This window comes from Adiantum capillus-veneris, chromosome 23 (genome assembly GCF_014529385.1).
Source record: "Adiantum capillus-veneris isolate H3 chromosome 23, ASM1452938v2, whole genome shotgun sequence".
Lineage (NCBI taxonomy): Eukaryota > Viridiplantae > Streptophyta > Polypodiopsida > Polypodiales > Pteridaceae > Adiantum > Adiantum capillus-veneris.
Window position 1 is genome coordinate 108183384 of NC_140953.1, and position 21910 is coordinate 108205293.

Consider the following 21910-nt stretch of genomic DNA (forward strand, 5'->3'; position numbering starts at 1 on the left):
TGGATTCTAAGGCTATTTTACATGCAAAACTTTGGCATGCACGTTTTGGGCATTTGAATTTTGTTAGTTTGCTGTGTTTGTAGAAATCTGATATGGTTGCTTCTTTGCCGCCTCTTGAAGCACTTGTTAAGCATGTTTGTGAAGGGTGTATTTTAGGTAAGATGTAGTGTTCAAAGTTTCCAAAGGATGGTTCAGTTAGGGCTATGTGCAGGTTGCAGCTTGTGCATAGTGATGTTTTTGGGCCCATGCAAACTCCTTCCTTGGGCAACCACCTTTACTTTGTGACTTTTATTGATGATTACTCTAGACATGCATGGGTGTATTTGCTTAAGGCGAAGTCCAAAGTGTTTATGTGCTTAAAGAAATTTTTGGCTATGGATGAAAATGTCTCTAAATGTATTATGGGCACCCTCCATTCCGATCAAGGGGGGGAGTATATGTCTCATGAATTAAATGCATTTCTCGCTAGTCGTGGGACAAAACACCAATGTACAATGACGTATACACCTCAATAAAATGGTGTTGTTGATGGGAGGAACAGGTCGCTTACGGAGATGACAAGATGTATAGTCAAAAGTCAAGCTTTTCCATGTTTGTTTTGGCTTGAGGCCATCATGAGTGCCACTTATGTACTCAATAGGTGTCCTACAAAAGATTTGTACTCTATGACCCCATATGAAGCATGGCATGATAGAAAGGAATCTATTGATCACTTGCGCATTTTTGGGTATTTGGATTATGCTTTGGTGCCACAAACGCAGTGTAGAGAATTGGGTGATAAGGCTGTCAAGTGCATTTTTGTTGATTATACTGCTGAAATCAAAGGTTACAGGTTGTACCATCCGCAAACAAAGAGTATCCTGGTTTCACGGGATAGTGTTTGTGGAAGATCCTGTTCAGTCTTTGCTCTTGTTGGGGTAAAGGCGGTGTGCCTCTTACCCCGTTTGGACACGTCAGAGACGTCTGACCGTGTTGAGGTGCTCCACCCACATCCTGTGCTCTCTCTCTCTCTCTCTCTCTCTCTCTCTCCACACACACACACACACACACACACACACACACACACACACACACACACACACACACACACACACACACACACACACACACACACACACACACACACACACACACACACACACACACACACACACACACACACACACACACACAACATTTACATACTCACAATTTCAATATTAGAGCTTTGATTTTGTGACAGATAGAGTGCTACAAAAAAGTAAGATTTTGGCTATAGTGATCTTGCTGGTGGAAGCTTGAGTTTGGTGAGAAACCACCAGATCTGTGCTCATGGAAGCTTGAGAGACATTCCCAAGCTTGAGAGGAGAGTGTATTGCAAGTGTGTACACTTTTTTTTGCAGCCATATTTGCAGGAAGAATGCAGATTTGCATTTCCACAGGTCATTTTTTAGGCTTCAAAATAGTGTTTTTTGTACAGCTTTTGCATACAAAATGCAATTTATGCAAGGTCAAGGTTTAACCTAGGGTTTTGTCTGTCATGCCAAGGGTAGGACCGAGCAAGGCCAAGGGCCAAGATGGACATGCAGTTAAGGGGGTATCTATGTTTAGCAGGTTAAGGGCCTATATAGAGCATGGATGGGTGGAGATTAGCATGTTCCAGTCCCCTTTGTCTCACATTGGTATTAGAGCTAAAAATAGCCCAAGGCAGGCATGTTCCTCTCATGATTTTGCATGTGCATGCAAAGGGCCGTGGAGATCCTCTCTTGCTAGGTGGGGAAGAAGTCAAGATAGATCAAGGGAAAATCCAGGGTGTAGGCGCCTTGAGTCGAGCAGGGGAGAAACTCGACCCTCGCCAAATTGAGTGCAGAAGGGAGCAACGGTGTTGCGAGGCCGAGGGGAGCAAAGCTCAACCCTGGAGCAAAGCCAGGTGAGCTACACACCGGCCGTCAACATCATCATCTCTCTCTCTCTCTCTCACGTTGTTCTCTATCCGCCATAGCTTCAATTGAATCGTTTGGTTCACACATAAATTCCTAAGGCCAAGGGCCTTATGACTTCAATTTAGAGAGGGTATCCACAACAGGGTACCCCCCTTTTCTTGCTAAGCCAAGTGCTACCCCTCAAGAACTTCTGAGAACATCACTGACAGTTGAGCAAGCCGGGGAGTGAAAAATTTTGCAAGGCCTACAAATCCGCAAAACCTGCAAATTACATAATTGTTGGCAAAGGCAACAACACCTCAACTAAAGGACAATTTTTTGGCACACAGAGAGGAATTTCTACCACCGCGGTGATTCTGAGTATGCTCTACGTGGCTTTTAGGTTGTCAAAATTATTCAACGGACGTTGTTTGTGACGATGACTAATCTTTTCAAATTCACAATTTTTGGAAGATCAGGTATTCTTCCCTTTATTTGCTAGCACCAGACAAAACCGTCATGGATTCCTTGTTTGATATTTTAGATACGAAACTTTTTGAGAATCATTTTTTTGACTTTGAACTTCCTTCACAAGAATCTACTCACTGACTCTCTTGAAGACAATGCATGCTCTTGTGTAGGCTCTAGCGGTGTACAAAAGCCTATATTGCTACTAGAATCAACATGCATACTCTGCAAGTATCTTGTTATGACTTGCATTGCTCCATGATGCATCATGCTAGTGTCAGTGATCACATGACTTACAACCCCAATTGCAAATGCTCACATTGGTATCAGAGCATTTGGTTTCTCTTTTCTTGCTTAAGAAGAGAGGTCCTTAAGTAGCCTATTAATGGTTGTTTTTGTTAATTATATTAGGGTAAGTGGGACTGGGATCTATTATCGATTTTGTTGAGCCCACTATGTTAGATATGGTGAACACCTCAAGAGCTTTGGTCTTAATAATGGAGTCTTTTTAGACTTGCCTATGGCTTTACCATTATTGAGCCATAAGAAGTCTGAAAGGAGCTATCCCTCTACAACTCTACAATATTAGACCCACTCCACTATTCTCTATAATTAAGCAATTCAAGCCGTGGGTGTAGATACTTAAGTGCTAATTTTTAAAGGTTAATAGGAGTAGCAACTAAGGTTTTGAATTGCCAAAGCATATACTATGTAAACACATAGGTTTAATTAACATGGCTGACAATAACCAAGAGAGTAGAATGAACATTGATAAGTTTGATTTTACACATGAAGGTGCTAATGATGATGCCCCCATGTTTGTCAATTATCTTGTCACTAGGTTGCCCCCATGTTTGTCAATTATCTTGTTACTAGATTGCATCAAGCTATGGGAAACCCGGCTTTGCAAGTCGAAGTTTCTCAACAACTTTGTGCTTATGGGATTTCACTTCCTCTCCAAGAGGAGAGAGAGCTTAGGAGGCCTCTTGAAGAGACCCCCAAAAGAAGACTCTCTCCCATAAAAGAGGAGGAATCCAAAGAGCATGAAAGTAATGAATCTTTAAGTTCCTCTCAAGATGTGGCTCCACGAAGACGGTGGTCTAGACGATCGCCAACTCCTTCCAAGAGGAAATGATCAACCTATAGTCCTTCTCCTTGACACTCCAAAAGGGAAGAGAGGAAACAAAGGAAGAAAATGGCAAGAAAGAGGTCACCCTCTTCTCCTTCTTTTTCACCTTCCTCCTCTTCCGATGAAAGCTATGGCTATTCTCCTAGAGAATACAAGAGGGGAGGACATAACAAATCTTACATTGTATGGCGAAGGTCACAAAAGCTCAAGAAGTTCAAAGAGAGAGGAAAGAATATCTTTTTTCTCACCTATGATGGCACTATGGTGCTATCGACAAAGTATTGGCCTTCATTCAACAATTTGATTCGGCCTTTGGACATGAGGGCTTCAAAGAGTCCTCTAAGCTACGCCATGTAGCTATGCACTTCCAAAAATCGGCTTGTCAATGGTGGGCTAGCCTTTGTGGCAACGATGAAGCCCCAAAGACATGGAAAACTCTATGAGTTTCCATCATGAAGCAATTCCTTGCAAGCGATGCAAAGGACAAAGTGATTATCGAATGGTGCAGTTTGAAGCTTCTCTCCCATGAGTCTATTCATAGATATGTGGACAAGTTTTGGGATTTACATCTCAAGGGTATTGTCTTCCAAAAGATAGAATTTGCCGAGCAAAAGCAACAATTTTGTGCAGGATTACTTGCAACTCTCAACGGCCTGGTTCTATTACCGAAGTGATCCATCACACCATGGTTCCTTCAGGCATCAATTTCAAACAAGGGGCTAGACGGAATGTCAAGCCCATGGAAACAAAGACAAAAGTGATGCAAAGGGGAAAACCAATGCCCTAAATTCTTGCCAAGGAAATTCTAACAACAACAACAACAACAACAACAACAACAACAACAACAACAACAACAACAACAACAACAATCGGTCCAAGGAGAAGGGAGTTTACAAAGGTTAAAACAAACTCTCTCTTGAAGAGCTTGAAGTTTTTTGCAAGAACCATAAATGTTTTAAGTGTGGAGAGCAAGGACATGGTTATCGCTCTTGCCCCAAGAGAAAGGCCTGCAATAAGACTCCTAGAGCTTCCACCATCGAAGCTCCAAAAGAGGATGCTCATTGTTTGCATAGGATCACCTATGTCCTATGCTTGGGGAAAGGTAAGGGAGCATGATGCCTTCATCTTGTTTGACCCTGGCTCTACTCACAACTTCCTATCAATGGAGTTGGCAACCAAGTTGGGCATTCAAGCTTTCGAGATGGGAGATACTGTAACGGCTAACACCGCTTTCAAGGGACAACAAGCCTCCATTACTCCCTTGATTGGGAAGTTGAGGCTTCATGTTGTCCAATGCTATGTTGACAAAGAACACTTTTTCATCTCTCCTCTCTAACATGAGGATGCTATCCTAGGGGCACTATGGTTACCGAATGACTGCCAACATGAAGTTTCCTGAAAAAAGAATCTACTTCACCTACTATACCACTTATAAATTCACCTGCTTTTGATAAATCAATGAAGAGCTCAATTTTTGCATACATGATTTTTGTCAAAGAGTCCCTAAAAGATCCTAACATTTCATCAAATGTAAATGATAGGAATCGAGAAGAGTTAGACTTATCTAATTTTCTAAAAGGGCTTCCAACATGTGTTCATTGATGATATCCTATGGACTTACCTCCAAAACAAGGGAATGATGACCATCAAATTGAGCTCCTACGAGTAAGCTCACCAGCTAACAAGCCTCCTTATCGAGTTTCCCAAGCTCAACAAGAGGAGATCATGAGGCAAGTACAAGAATTGGTAGACAAAGGGATGGTGAGGCCTAGCTCCTCTCCCTTTTGTTCTCTAGTCCTTTTCGTGAAAACGAAAGATGGTACATACCATATGTGTGTGGACTATCGAACACTAAACCATATCAGTATCAAAAACAGATTTCTCGTGCCTCGGGTAGAAGTTCTGTTTGACAAGCTACAAGGCTCTACCTACATCAGTAGAATTGATTTTAAAAGTGGCTATCATCAAATACGGATAGTGGATGAACATATTCTAAAGACTGCGTACAACATTTGGTCTTTTTGAATATCTAGTCTTGCCTTTTGGCTTGACTAATGCACCAGCCATGTTCAATCGTCTATAAAGAAATTCTTTAGACCCTATCACAAATTCACCGGAGTGCTCTTTGATGATATCATCATCTACCAATTCCTTGGAGGAACATAAGTAACATCTTCAAGAGTTTTTTCAAGCATTTAGGGAGAACAAGCTTTTTGTCAACCAAAAGAAAAGTGAACTTTTCCTTCAAGAGATTCAATACTTAGGTCATATTATCTCTCAAGATGGTATCTCTATGGATCCATCAAGTTAGAGGTAATAAAAGCATGGCTTAATCCAAGGCATCTACATGAGCTAAGAATCCATCAAGTTAGAGGTAATAAAAGCATGGCTTAATCCAAGGCATCTACATGAGCTAAGAATCTTTATTGGTATGTGTACATACTATAGACGCTTCATAGAAAAATTTTCTTAAATAGCAGGACCGTTACATGACTTAACAAAGTTAAGTATTCATGGACTGCTAAGGAGAAAAATGATTTTGACAAGTTCAAAGAGAAGCGTACCTCCCAACCAGTCCTCATGCTTCTGGATCTCTCAAAGCCATTTGAGGTCCAATGTGATGCTTGTGGTGATTTCCTTGAGATAGTCTTGCTTCAAGAAGGGCATGCCATAGCATATGAGAGCAAAAGGCTCAATACGGATGAACGAGTCTTGGGCATTTATGAGAAAGATATTTTAGCTATTCTACATGCCCTAAATACATGGAAGCACTATTTATTGGGGACTCCATTCAAATCTACGAACAGACCATCAAAGTCTCAAGTACTTCATGATGCAAACAAGGCTTTTCCACAAACAAATGAGGTCGGAAAATTTTCTTTTGCAATTTAATTTTCATATTGCTCACATTGTTGGTAAGCACAATCAAGTGGCCGATGCACTTTCACGACGACCAAAAGTTAATGTGGTGTCTATAGCAACTCACAATGATCTATCTTCTATGATAGATGAGTATGCTACTGACCCTGACTTTAGAGATATAATATCAGCCCTTGCTTTGGGAAAGAAAGAGGAAGCATTCACCTTGCAGGATGGTTATCTTCTCCACGGCAATAGGCTATGTGTTACCCACTCCCTTTGTGAGAAAGTTGCTCCTCCTTATGCGGGGCATAGAGGCATTCAACCTACTTTTCGAGGAGTAGAAATGTATTTCTATTGGCCTACCATGAAAGTGGACATACAAGCGTATGATTCAAAATGTGTAGTATGCCAAAACCAAGTATGATAGAGGGAACCAACCTGGATTACTCCAGCCATTGCCTATCCCAAATTCACCATGGGAGAGTATATCCATGGATTTCGTCTTTGGTTTATCTAAGTCTATCCATGGGAATACAGTGTCAGGAGTTTTTTGGAGCAAGGGATTGCGCATATGTACATATACATGCATGGTGCATCAAATAAAGAATTGCCCATTTTTCAGAGCCAGGTGGTTACGTGGGGCCCACATGTGTACAGGTAGGACAGGGTGTACATAGTGCATCGATTTTCACTATTACCAGTACCACTGTGTTTTTTCTACAAAAAGGAGGAGTTGGTAGCGCGTAAAACTTCTCAAGGAAGCTATCCACGGGCCGACGACATGAGGTAAGCAGGTGCGTCAGATGGCATCGAGTGGCGTCAGGAGGTCGAACGGGGTCAATACTTGCACGCGGAGAAGTACGGACACGACGTGGGTGTTTTCTTGTGATACTTATGCAGAAAGGTCATCATGAGGACCACTTTTTGGGGCCACTTCACGTGGTTGCGGGATGCATTATTAGGAAAAACTAAGTGCCAGGTGTGCGGATGATGCAAAAAGGTGACAACTATGCACTGCGAGGTCAATTTTTGGCCTGTTCGGGGTCCGTTTGAGGTCATCTAAAAGGCCACGGGTGCCCAACTAATAAAGCTAAGTGTGGGAACTGAAAAAACTGAGAGAAGACCAGAAAAAACGTGGAGAAGAGAGGAGGAACAGCCGCAACTGTGTTTTTGCCCATTTTGGAGTCTGTTTTGGCCGTAAACTGCTCATCCGAGGTCGGATTTGAGCACTTTGACATTGTAGACTGGGGTTTTGGGCCGTTCCAGACACGATGGCACTGTCCATTTTGCCAAATTCCTCAATCTTTTTCTGCTATTTTTCTGTGTAATCTTCTCTGGTGAGTGAAGCCTCTGCTTAACTTTGTGGTTGTTTCTGGTGTATTTCCTCAATACTGTGTAAACTATTTGACCCATTGGTGTTGGGCTGAGCTTCATTGAGTCTAAACAACAGAAATTTTCCTCCTTTGAGCTGAATTGAGAGTGTGTGTGTGTGAGTGTGTATGTGTGAGTGTTGAGTGGGCAAGTGGGAAATCTCTCTCTTCTCACTCCGTCTGTGTGTTTCCTGTCCCGGCCAGGCTGGTTGTGTAAGCCGAGTGGTGCCCCATAATGTGTGTGTGTATCATCCCAAGAGTGTGTGTCGGGTCATTATAGAGGCGTTGTGTGTGTTTCCATCCCGCTCACATTCTTTTGGCGTCCCCACGGAGGATCTTCTTCGAGTACCTTCTGCTACGAGCTTCAAGCTTCGAGATTCAGGGCTACAGGTTACAGGTTACAGGTTACAGGGATAGGTACAGGTATAGGTGATTCACACAGATACAGGTAGCTGGAGTATAGTGATATACTAGCAGTGATGTCACTTGCAGTTGTTGTGGGTATGCATCACTTGGCGCCTATTTGAGCGCATTGTCTGCTTGATTGTACTTTACTTGTGGAAACTGCCATTGTACGCATTTGTGGAGCCATACTTGGTTGTATTTGGCAGTCCCAGCCATTTCTGAGACTTGGTCTGGAAGATAGTCATTTCTGAGACTTGACTATACGCGATTTGCATTAGCCTTCGTGTGAGGGTCGATAGCGTGAGGTTTTTATTGAGCTGGGGGATTCTCAAATGTGGAGATCCTTTCGGTGATATAGGTAGCTGGAGCACCCTTTTCGTGACCTCGCCATAGGCTATGTACTAGTGAGTCCTATTTGATGCTCAGGTTCTATTGTTGATAGTTTATGCATATATATACAGTCTATATTTTGGGTTCCTACTGCTCTACTTCTGGGAAAACTCTGTCAAAATTTTTCCAAGTTATGATGGCTGGTTTCTTGGTCTTTTGAGCCATTTATGCTGTTATGCTGCTAAAATTTTGGCAAAATCAGAGGTTAAGTCAGGTGTGCCTTCTTGGGAGCTTCATGGTTGGCTTTAATGGATGATCAAAATGGCCCTCAATTCACTCCTCTTTGCCTGTTGTAATTCCGATGATTAACTATGAAAACTCATTTGATGTGCATGTGTTTGTACTTATCTAAAGTTGAGCTCCATTGAAGTTTGTGGGAATTGAGTCAGTCATAAGTTTTGGGTTCTTGCACGTGTGTTCAAAGGGGTTCTCAAAGCATCATAATTTGGGTCGCCATAGCTTTCTCTTATCCGGAGTTTCATGGAAGAAGTGATGAAGATGTGGAAGACTTTTTGGAAAAGATGGAGGTTGCCTGCATTAGCAACCAGATTCATGACCCTGCGCAAATGTTACGTCTTCTCCAGATTTGTTTGAAGAGTGATGCACGAGTTTGGTCTAAAGCATTTGAAGAGGAGTTGCATGTGGCTGATCCACCAATGAGATTGAGTTGGGACAATCTACGGCATGGGTTAGTAGTGGAGTTTGTGAAGATAGAAGATCCTCACAAAGTGTGGCAAGAAGTACAGGCTTTAGTGCAAAAGGAAGGTGAGCCAGCAAATGCGTACATACGTAAGTTCTCATTGTCATGGGAGCGGATGTGCAAGGCCTTAACACCACAAGTACCCCCACCTGACATGATGAAGAAGGACAGGTTCTTGGCTGGTCTTTGGGAGAATATACGTTGGAGAGTGGAGCTAAAGAAGCCTAGGACATATGAAGATGCACTAGAGGTAGCAAGGAACAAAGAGTGGAAGCTGAGGAAAATGAGCCAGTTAGGGGTGGAGTCTTTGCCCATGAGGTCTGAATTGCAGCCTATGGACTCTTTACAGGGTCGCATACCAGGGGTTCATCACGAACCAGTGGTTCCTGTTACTACTCAGGTTATGCCAGCAGTGGTCACTACATCGGTGCAAGATGATGGGCTAAGGCAAGACATGAGGCAAGTGGTAGATTTGATGAAGAATCTCAGCCTAAACATGCTAGGTCAAGTGGGAAATAATCGAGGTCGAGGGAGGTATGCAAATCAGCCAGGAGGTGAAGAGAGACCTAAGAATGGTGTTGGACAAAGCAATGGTAGGTTTTGGAGGCAGACGCCCACATGTTACAATTGTGGAGAGTTGGGTCACATCAGCCCTCAATGTGATAAGCCACCAAGTATGGGGGGAGGCATGTATCCATTGCCAAGACAGGTGTTAACTAGGTCAAATGATTATGGCATCGAAATTAAGGGAGATGAAGGAACCAGTGGATTAACCCAAGAGGAAAAGGGAAAGACAAAAGTGCTAAGTGTAGTCACCTTGGATAAGGCATCAAAGCTAGAGGATACATTAGTGATGCCTATTGGGAAGAGGACCACAGAGGATAAGGAAGGAAGAAGTGCCCCAGGTCCTAGTAAGAAGAAAGGAAAGAGCCATGAAGGCGAGGATGTCAAGGCCAAGAGGAAAAGGAGAGCTCGTCGAAAGTTTCATGTTTCAGAATTTCCACTAGGGGATGGGCAATTAAGCTATGACTTGAAGGAGTATCTGACGAGCAGGAAGGTAGATGTTACTTTTGCGCAGCTTATAGAGATGGTGTCTAAGCTAAAGCGACAGTGGAAGAGGATGGTTAACCCAATGGAGAAAGAGCCAGAGAGAGGTTCAGTAAAGGTGTTGGCAATGGATGAACTACCAGACATTTGTCCAATAGTAGATGTGTGGCATAAAAGAAAAAATTTGGGACAAGGTTATGTGGATGGCGGAGCCCAAATATGCGTCATAACACACTCATGCGTTGAGAAGATGGGTCTCATAGTGGCTGGGGTGTCACGTTTTCAGATCAGATTGGCAAACCATCAAAAAGTAAAATGATTGGGTGTTGTAAAGAGCTTAAAAGTGGAGGGATATGATGCAAAGGCAGTGGTTGATTTTTATGTGATGCCAGCAGGGTTGGGAGCATATCCTATTATACTGGGCAGACCATGGTTACGTGCAGTGGGAGCTGTTCAAGATTGGCGACATGGTACGATTAGCCTCTATGGAAAGATAGGTACCAAGAAGCTTTATAATATGGACACAAGGAAACAATTAGAGGAGCTTTATGAAGATGAGGATGAGTCTAGTGATGAAGACTCTTCCACGGTGACGGATGAGGACAGTGATAGCACTACCAGCAGTGATGAGGATGCTGATGTTGCATTTCTTTTGATGGACAAAGAAATCCAGGAGTTTGGTTTAGTTGCATTTGCGAATGAGGTTGAAGATGAAAGTGAAGGGCTGATGCAAACCAAGGTTGAGTTGTCAAAGAAGCAGGAATTGATGACACAAATGATCAGTGGAGACCTCTCAGCTATGGAGAAGGATATATATTTGCACATGCTGGCTAGTTTTCCTGATTTGTTCATTACTTCATATGAAGAGATTAGAGGGTTCAAGGGCGAAGAGATGCATATAGAGCTGAAAGAAGGTGCTAAGACAGTGCGGCAAAGGCTAAGAAGGATGGGTCAAGAGCAAATGAAAGCCTTGCGAGAAGAGGTGGACAAGTTGTTGAAGGCAGGGTTCATAGTCCCTGTGGAGACCACAGAATGGGTGAGTCCAGTTGTTGTCAGTCCAAAGAAGGATGGGAAGTGGAGAATTTGTGTAGATTTTAAACCCTTAAACGCAGCCACTAAGAAGAACCCATATCCTCTTCCATTCATCGATCAGATCTTGGATTCAATGGAAGGTTATGAGAGGTACAGTGTGTGTGATGGTTTTTCAGGATATTTTCAATTGAAGATTGCTCTTAAAGACCGCACAAAGACCACTTTTATTACGCCATGGGGCTGCTATTGCTACACAGTATTGCCATTTGGGTTGTCAAATGGACCTTCCTTCTATCAAGAGAGAGCAAATTGGGTGTTGGAACCATTCATTGGTAGTTGTGTTAAAGCTTTTATGGATGACTTCTGTGTTTATAGCAGTAGGGTTGAACACCATGAGAAGCTGCAGATGGTATTGGCTCGATATGATGAATGTGGAGGACAACTAAATCCAAAGAAATGTCATCTAGCACAGCCAAGGGTGAAGTTATTGGGCCACATGGTGTCAGAAAATGGCATTGAGGCTGATCCAGACAAGGTTAAGTCTATTATTCTTCTTCCATCACCTACGAGTACAAAGAAATTGGCAACTTTTATACACAAAGTGAAGTACATGGCACGGTTTATTCCATTGTCTTCGCACCTTCTTTATCCATTACAGCAAGTGGCAAAGCATGATCCATTGCAATGGGATGACAAGTGTGAAAAAGTGTTTCAAGAGGTGTTAGGGGGGTTGTCAGCCATGCAGGCTCTTGATTGGGAGAAAGTGTTTTATGTAAATCCATCAGTAGGGGATGATGCCATTGGAGCCATGCTATTGCAAAAGGGGAAGGGTATCCATTATATGAGGCCAGTGTATTGTGCAAGCCGAGTGAAGTTGGTAGCGGAGAGAAAGTTCTCGGAAGTAGAGCTAGTGATGGCCAGTGTAATATTTGCTTGTCGACGATTTCGTCATTACTTGCTACCACGGCCTTTTGTTTTCTTGACGAGTTATGGCTTTTTTCCATAGTTAATTAATGGTACTAACATGTCAAATGTGGTGAAGAAATGGGTAATTGAGCTGCAAGAGTTTGAGTTCTCTTTTCTAGTGGAAGATAGTACAAGGGCTACCCTAGCTGATTTGTTGACCTACAAGGAGAATCCCCTTATTGTTAAGGAAGAGGTGGTGAGAAAGGTAGTTGAAGAAGTGCCACAAATCAGCAATGCACATGTGTTGTTCTTTGATGGTTCATACAGAAAGAGCCATGATGCAGCTTCAGGGGGTATAGCACTTTATGATGTAGAGGGGAAGCTAGTATGCAAGAGAGGGTTCAAATTGGATGCTCATAGTAAAAATGAGGCTGAATATGCTACTCTAGAAGCCGGATTACACATTTTTTTGAAGTATGGGGTTCGAAGGTTGAGCATAAAAGGTGATGCCTTGTTAGTGGTGAAGCAAGTGCTGGGTGTGTGGAAGAGCAAGAACACCTCATTGAAGGAAATGTGCTTCAGAATTAAAGGCCTCTTAAAAAAGTTCGAAGCATGGATCATCAGACACATTGAACGTGCTCTAAATGGAGAGGCACATGAAGCAGCTCAAGGCATGATTGGGGAGCTATTTGTGTTGAGGACCACTTTACCTCTTTATCATGGCCGGGAAAGTTTGGCTCAAGAAGAGGAGTTTTTGCTAACAGGAATCATTCCAAAGGAGATTCAGAAGTCTAAGAAGTATGGCTTTGTGCGTAGAGCATACAGGTACAAATTGATTGGTGATGTCTTATACATGAAAGGGGTTGATCTCGTGTTGAGACGTGTACCTTGGCGGGAGGAGCTTTACAGAGTGTTGGAAGAGAATCATGAAGGCCCATGTGGTGGCCATTTTGCTCTAAAGATCACCTTGCATAAGATTTTGCAAGAGGGGTATGTATGGCCTAGTTTGCACAAGGATGTTCACCATTGGTGTAGGTCTTGCAATAGGTGTCAAGCATTTGGGAAGAGAGTGTTGAAGCCAGAGCTACGAAAAACCATTATGGCATTTGATGTGTTTGAAAAGTGGATTGATGCAATAGGCCCGTTACCTATCACAAGCAGGGGCAAAAGCTATATCTTGACGGGAGTGGACTATCTCTCTAGATGGGCAGAGGCTATAGCAGTAAAACAGATCACCGCAAAGGATGTGGCAAAATTTGTGTATGATGAAATATGTTGCAATTTTGGGGTGCCATTAGAGCTACTTTCAGATAAAGGGCCAGGATTTAGAGCTAAACTGCTAGACTTCTTATGCACAAAGATGAAGATTAGGCACCAGCATACCACTCCTTATTACCCGCAGTGTAATGGTTTAAATGAAAGATTCAATGGTGAGTTGGTACAAATTCTTTCTAAAGTGATAGAGCACCAAGGAAAGAATTGGGATTTGGAATTGCCTAGTGCATTATGGGCTAACCGTACTTCGGTGAAGACAGGTACAGGGTTTACTCCATTTCATTTGGTGTATGGAAAGGAAGCACTATTGCCTGTGGAGGTAGAGTTGCTTGCGGTCAAGATGTTAGAGAAGTTGCTTGGGACGCCTAGTGATGCATTCAAAGAGAGGCTCTTGCAGTTACAAGACGTCCAGTTGGATAGGATGAGCGCATTGGAGCATTATGGGCAGATGCAGGATAAGGCTTTGGCAAAGATAAATGAAAAGGTCAAAAGTAAGGGTATCAAGAAACATGACTTGGTTTTGCACTACAACAGTAAGCTGGAAAACACCTTCCAAAAGAAGTTTCAAATTAAGTGGGAAGGCCCTTTCAAGGTAGTGGAGTGTTTTCCAAATGGCACATATCAGCTGGCTAACCTGGATGGTGTTCTACATAAGTCAAGGGTAAATGGATTGCGTCTTAAATTGTATCATGCTAGATTGATGATGGTGGAGCAAGATGAGCTGTCTGTGGATCAAGCAGTGTTGGTGAGGGATGAGGAGACCTGTGATGCGGCGAGTCTCATATCTCTCTTTGCTGCTGCTGATCATGAATGATCTAGCAGGCTAGGGGATGGGAAAATTATGTCAGGAGTTTTTTGGAGCAAGGGATTGCGCATATGTACATACACATGCATGGTGCATCGAATAAAGGATTACCCAATTTCCATAGCCAGGTGGTTACGTGGGGCCCACGTGTGTACATAGTGCATCGATTTTCACTATTACCAGTACCACTCTGTTTTTTCTACAATAAGGAGGAGTTGGTAGTGCGTAAAACTTATCGAGGAAGCTATCCACGGGCCGACGACATGAGGTAAGCAGGTGCGTCAGATGGCATCGAGTGGCGTCAGGAGGTCGAACAGGGTCAATACTTGCACGCGGAGAAGTACGGACACGACGTGGGTGTTTTCTTATGATACTTATGCAGAAAGCTCATCATGAGGACCAATTTTTGGGGCCACTTCACGTGGTTGCGGGATGCATTATTGGGAAAAACTGAGTGCCAGGTGTGCGGATGATGCAAAAAGGTGACAACTATGCACTGCGAGATCAATTTTTGGCCTGTTCGGGGTCCGTTTGAGGTCATCTAAAAGGCCACGGGTGCCCAACTAATAAAGCTAAGTGTGGGAACTGAAAAAATTGAGAGAAGACCAGAAAAAACGTGGAGAAGAGAGGAGGAACAGCCACAACTGTGTTTTTGCCCATTTTGGAGTCTGTTTTGGCCGTAAACTGCTCATCCGAGGTCGGATTTGAGCACTTTGACATTGTAGACTGGGGTTTTGGGCCGTTCCGAACGCGATGGCGCTGTCCATTTTGCTAAATTCCTCACTCTTTTTCTGCCGTTTTTCTGTGTAATCTTCTCCGGTGAGTGAAGCCTCTGCTTAACTTTGTGGTTGTATCTGGTGTATTTACTTGGTGTTAGGCTGAGCTTCATTGGGTATAAACAACATCAATTTTCCTCCTTTGAGTTGAATTGAGAGTGTGTGTGAGTGTGTATGTGTGAGTGTTGAGTGGGCAAGTGGGAAATCTCTCTCTTCTCACTCCGTCTGTGTGTTTCCTGTCTCGGCCAGGCTGGTTGTGTAAGCCGAGTGGTGCCCCATAATGTGTGTGTGTGTATCATCCCAAGAGTGTGTGTCGGGTCATTATAGAGGCGTTGTGTGTGTTTCCATCCCGCTCACAATGGGAATATGGACAATAGTCGACAGGTTTAGCAAGTAAGCACACTTCATTCTTGTCAAAAAGACTATTAAGGCACACCAACTGGCAACTCTCTTCATATCTCAGATTTTCAAACACCATGGATTGCCAACATCCATCGTGTCAGATAGAGATCCTAGAATGACTAGTAATTTTTGGAAAGGTCTCTTTGAAAATCTAGGTACAAGATTGAATTTCTCTTTGGTCTGCCAAGCTTGACTTAGAGAAAGAACAATTTGAGATGGAGGTGTTGATGTATAGTGGTGATTGATAGGTGAACAATTAACTTATTATTGATTCCTGTTTTAGTATACATATATTGTAAAGCCTTTGAGTTTCCACCTTTTTGAGTAGTGTTGACAAGTTTTTGGTATCAAATCTTCTTAAATATCCCTATTCACTAGCTTCTGGTAGCTATTTCTTTGGTATTGCTAAAGATGATACAAATAGCTATTACCTTGTGAACTTAACTATTAGATTGTGAATTTGATTTCTACTATGTAGCTCCTTTAGATAGAGAAAGTGTAAACATAAATTATAGGTGCATGCATTGCTAACATAGAAGACATGTACCACTCGAGCCTATGTAAAGTGCTAATCAAGAAACCTTTGGTTGGATACTATAACAATAGGGGTCACATGTGGTTTCAAATACCAAATAAATGGCTTTACCAAAACATTACCAAGAATAGGGGGTGGACACAAGGAAGTAAAAAGTGGCTCCTTGTTTGGTCGATTTCTAGCGCTGAATGTTTAGTGCACATGATTTGTGAGGCCTTTGACCCGGGGAGTTCACTAAAGTTGTTGCGGGTTCCATCGTTGCAATAGCTCCAATGACCAACAAAATTGTCAATACAAAGGGATGAGCTACCCGGCTAGGGCATGGAAACACTCACACGGTTAGTGAGCTAATTGTGGCAACACAAATGGTTAACTCTATGAGGTGAGCTTCTCGGCCCATGGAGGAGTGAATCCGCAATGAAGGGCAATCTCCATATCTACTTCTCTTCACCTCTAATCAACCCAATCACACACACTATGATTGCAAGACACACACAACACTAATCCTATCATGCAACACACTAATCACAAGCACACACACATAGATCTATCGAGCACCACACTCCAATCAAACCTACATGCACACACAAGAAAAAGAGGGCAATCACACAAGATTAGAGAGGGATTAACCACTAATTAGTTAAGATCTAGTTAATCTAAGCATCATAGGTAATCATAAGAAGTAAGAGAGAGGCATGGTGAGAGAGAATGAATCATTGATTAGTGTTAATCAAGTTTCATGAGCAAGGAGAAGCTCAAGGACTCCATAGCCACACACCTCAAGATCTCTCACCAAAGACTGCTCTCAACAAATGAGCTTGAGAACCCTAATTTCTTTTACACACTGCCTTATGTACCTAGGGTAAAAATATGCAATGTTCGGCCGCCCAAGGCCTTTAGGGCTCACCACTTACTGAATATGTAACCTAAGCACAATAAGTGACGTATTCTTTACAACTTGGAACTCCCATTGAGCCCGTAACACATTAGAATATTACAATGGCTTGAAATAAATCGGGAATTTACAATATGTGACCATTTTGGGAAAACGTGAAAAATGTGTAACTCCAATCTTTACTGCTTCTTTGCATTCATCCTCGATGTGCATTCGTACGTCTTCGGTCTTTAGCAGCTTCTGTTAACCGACATTGACTCAGTTAACATTCCCCCCTTCCGATTTTAGTGCCCATCCTCGGGTATTGTTGAAAAGTGTCCATGGAGGCTATGGAAGGTTTTGATTGGTTGTTGATGGGCTAATCGTCTTCATTTTGTCGTTGGATTTGTTGATGAGGTACGTTCAATTCGTTGTTGCAGCATCTTCATTGGTCCGAATATGTATGATGTGAGAGATGATGTTGCATTTGTCCGTCGTAATAGCATAATGATGAGACTGTTTATTTATGAAAAGTATGTACAAGGGAAGTAGAATGATGAGATCCTAAATTAGGGTCTAATACCTAGATGACCAAAGGGAAAAAACCGAGTGGGAAAAAAGTGCCTTTGGGATACGCGCATTATTGGAGTACTTATTAGCATGGGACATATTAATAAAGTACTGAAGGGATTATTCACTGATAGATATGGAATTAAAAAATGTGATATCCGTGGAAGTGTACTGGGCCGATGTCAAGTTGCCAAGGTCAATACCAAGCGATGGGGAGTGTTGGAAAATCACCAAGCCTGCTATTCGCTCGGTGTTGACTTCATCGTCACATGTAATGATTTTAACCCCAAGGTCAGTACCAAGCGACAGGGAACGTTGGGCAATCCCCAAACATCTTATTCGCCCCGTATTGACTCAATTGTCGTATGTAATGACTTTAAGGACAAGGTCAACACCAAGCGATGGGGAGCGTTGGGCAATCCCCAAGCCTCCTATTGGCCCAGTAGTGACTCAACTGTATTTTTGTAATCACATCACCATGGTATTCATTGTCGGTTACACCAAGGTAGCACCAAGCGATAGGGAGTGTTGGGCAATTCCCAAGCCTACTATTCACCCAGTATTGACTTCACTAAATTTTGTCTTTCTGTTGTCGGTTATCATGCCCCAAGGTCTTTGTTGGCACTTCTAACGGATTTAACACCAAGGTCACCACCAAGCGATAGGGAACGTTGGGCAGTCCCCAAGCTTCTTCTTTGCCCGGTATTGACTCCATTGAATTTTTTCTTACCATTGTCGGTTGTCGTGCCCCAAGGTCTTGCCTTCGCCTGTAATGGCTTTAACATCAAGGTCAACACCAAGCCATAGGGAGCGTTGGGCAGTCCCCAAGCTTCCTACTCTCTCAGCATGTCATTGGTTTGTTGAGTGTTGTAGTCCACTCAAGGTGCATGGGTGGAAGGAAAAAAGAGTGTCTAATGCATATGTCCAATGGTGGACATCCTATTTATGCATACACAGAAATGCATGGGAAACAATATGCTGTGAAAGAATGATTTTGAGGGGTTATTCAAAAAGATGGTGTAGCTATAAAAGCATTTGACATGGCTTTGCAAGCTGGCACCCCTTTAAGAATGGTTTTCGTTGACGAGGATATATGCTATCATCTAACAGTGCACTGTGTGTGAGTGTTAGACTCTACTACACTCCACCAATTGTAAGTTAATAGACTTTGACTCTTATGTTCATCTCATCCGGCATGAGCAAAACGACTTAGATATGCTCAACTCTTCCAGCTTGAGCGTAAGTCTAATAACTATGACTCTTAGCACAGAGTTTAATACGACTTGAATCTTTTTACATTCTTGTGCTTACTACAAACATTTCTTCAGGTAAAAGTAAGCTTGAATCCTCAAAAAGAGGATTAGTGAAGGACCAAGTTGACATTGAAAGGTTTCTTTTGCCATACCTGCTTTATCATCTTTGAATTTGCATTCGTGTTGGTTGGGTTGTCCTTCTTTAATTGTGAAGACTTCATTATTTGTTTGATTCTCCATTAGGCCTGTTGTAAGAAGTCTTTGATGTTGTTGTAGGCCTTTGTTGATCGTTGACATTTGACTTTTGACTAGGAGCATTGGAAGAAGTAGGAATCCAAATCTCTTGATGACCTTTGTATCTCCTTTGTTGACTTTGTTTCGCTCTAGGTCTCGTTGAGGTCTTGATATCTTCATGCAAGTCTGATGTAGTTGCAATTGGCTTGTGGTTGACTGGTAGCCAAACCTTTGTATAACCTGTGTAAAATCCTTGTCCAAGAGGAACATTCTTTGAGATCCATCTTTGTTCTGTATTCTATTGTGAGCTGTGGTAGACTTTAGCAACTTTCAATGATGTTCTGTTGTATACCTGCTTCTTAGGTATCCTAGGATATTGTCGAGGTTGATACCTTGTGGGCCTTCTTTCTTGGGAGGGTCTTGATGTTACTTCATATGACCTTACCTGTGGTTTTGGTACCCATATCTGTCTGTTACCTTCATAGTACTCCTGTTTTTTTAAGCTCCATTGTGATGCTATCCATCCCATGTGTTTGTCTTTCTATGTTGATTTCTCGTCCTTAATCCAAACCGGATCATTGACTTTGACTAAACTGCTGGAAACACACACTTGCTTGACTTTCCTTTGATTTCTTGGTACTTTGGCTGATATATGAAAGCTTGATTTGCTTGAAGAAGCTGATCCATGAGGGTTCTTTGATGTCGAGGCATATGCTATCACACCTTCTTTGCTAATCAGTGGAAGTTCCACTTTGGCCTTACCTTTGTCTGCAAGACTAATCTTTGACTCTTGTGACTTTTGCATCTCTAAATTTAGCATTAACGGCGCCTTTAAATGTTGCTTGCTACCTTTTAGAAAAGAGAGTATTAACATTGTATCTTCTTTGTAGGCCTTGTGTTGGTCTAGCCACTGATGTCCAAGGATGACATCTGCAAGCATTTCCTTTGAAGGCTTCACCTAAAACTTTACCTGCTCTTCATGATTTTGGATGCTAAGGGTAGCAACCATTTCTTCTTGACTTGTAGCCTTACCCATGATTTCTCTATTATCTGGCTTGCCTTGAGTAATCTCTAGAATACTCTGGATGTTAATTGCAACCATATTGCACTTTTCTTCTTTATCCAGTAGAGCATTGCATTTGACACTTGCTCCTTTTGTCCTGCTGAGAACTATAGCTATTTTCATTGTTGCTTCTTTTGAAGATCTTTGTCCTGCTTTTGCCATGGTCTCATCTTGATCTAGCTGTGTTTCTATAGAGGGTAGCTTGAGACTTTGTTTTCCAATATGGATTTCATTAGCTGCTTTAGCTGGCAATGTTTGATTGATCTTTGGACTTCTTATTTCTTCCTGGTTGTTTGCAGTTTCGTTCTTCTTAACTTCTAGCTTTGGTGGCATTCTCTGCTCAGTAGCTTGCGTGGTTGATCTTTGCTCTATTTGATATGCACTTGCTATTGCCTGATTTGCTTTAAGATCCTCTGAAGTTCCGTTCGATGGAGATGAACCGTCTTCAATAAGCTTTGCTTTGGAATCAGTCTCCATTTGAATTGTGCTTGAGGACATTGTGCTGTCATCCACGGGTGACCAGTCTTGGTCTTCATTCTTTGTTGTCTTTGATGACTGCATCCTGTTTGTATTCTGTATCTCCATAACCTTTTGGGCCATTGGCATTCCCATTATGATGTCGTATGGCATATATTTTTCTATGATCACATGGAATTGAGCTATAATGATCTGTGAACTTACTTCAAGGGTGGTGGAGATGATTCCCCAACATTCTACTCCTTTGTTTCCTGATATGCTCACAAATTCAGGAGCATCTCCTAGCTGTGGTTGGCCACATCTTTTCCAAGTGCGAAAAGACATGAGGTTCTTGTCTAACTCAAAATCTAGCTTTACTTCTCTTAACAACTTTTCTTCGTTTTCATTAACAATGTTGTACTTGATCATCTTAGGATTCGTGCCTGAATTGACTGCTTTTGTTGTGGCAATGTCCCTTGGTTGAAATTTATCTGCATTTTCTTTGGTTTGACCACCTGGTTCCGTTGATGCCGACTCGTATTGCTGTAATATTGCACTTTTTTGCAATTGTTGAGCATTGTCCTCCTGCATCTAGGTAACTCTTGATCTTAATAGATCCATTGTACTTTCTGGAAGAATTTGTCTCTTTGGAGGAGATTTTGGTGGTGACATTTGTGTAGCCTTTTGGACTTTAGCTCCCATTGACTTTGACTTTACTGTCACTTGTTCTGGCAGTTTGAGGCTTTGCATCCTCTTCAGATAGTCTTTGACTTTAGTCGGGCCATCCGTATGGGTTCGTACAATGTCACGACCTTGCTGATATTTGTTACCATGTGTATCTTGATATGCATATGTGAGCTTGGTCACATGTAACTATTTGAACACTATGGGCTTTGTCGGCTTTTGACTCTGACTTGTGGAGATCACCTGAAACTTTTGTCCTTGATAATCTTCATAAAGGAATTTATCTGTAGACTCTGATGGAATCTAGGTCAATTGGAAACTTCCAACAACCATATGATCTTTCAATGGTTTTTTCTTTGAAGGGGTCTGTTGGTTAGAAGCTCTAGGGCTTCTAACTGGTGTAGCATTTCCTGGTACATAATCTGAGCTTGATTGATTTACAGCTCCCCCCTTCCTAGGGTGATCACTATAGCCTGCTTCATTGTAAGAGTTCAAAATTGTTTGGCTTTGGTTCAGTCTCACCTTTTGGGACTGTGAAGGCACACTTGGGGTAGCACTGTTGACATTTGGCATCTGTAAACCTTCTACATAGTTTCCTATGTATCTCCGTGAAACATGACAAATTATTTCCCAAGTCAAGCTGTAGATAGCATTATCTTTACCCTGATATTGTCTATCCCATGGGTCTCCTATGATATAAGATTATGTGGTCTCAAGACCCAAGGCATCATAGATGCTAGACTCCCGTCTATATCTATGATTGTTTTGGTCAA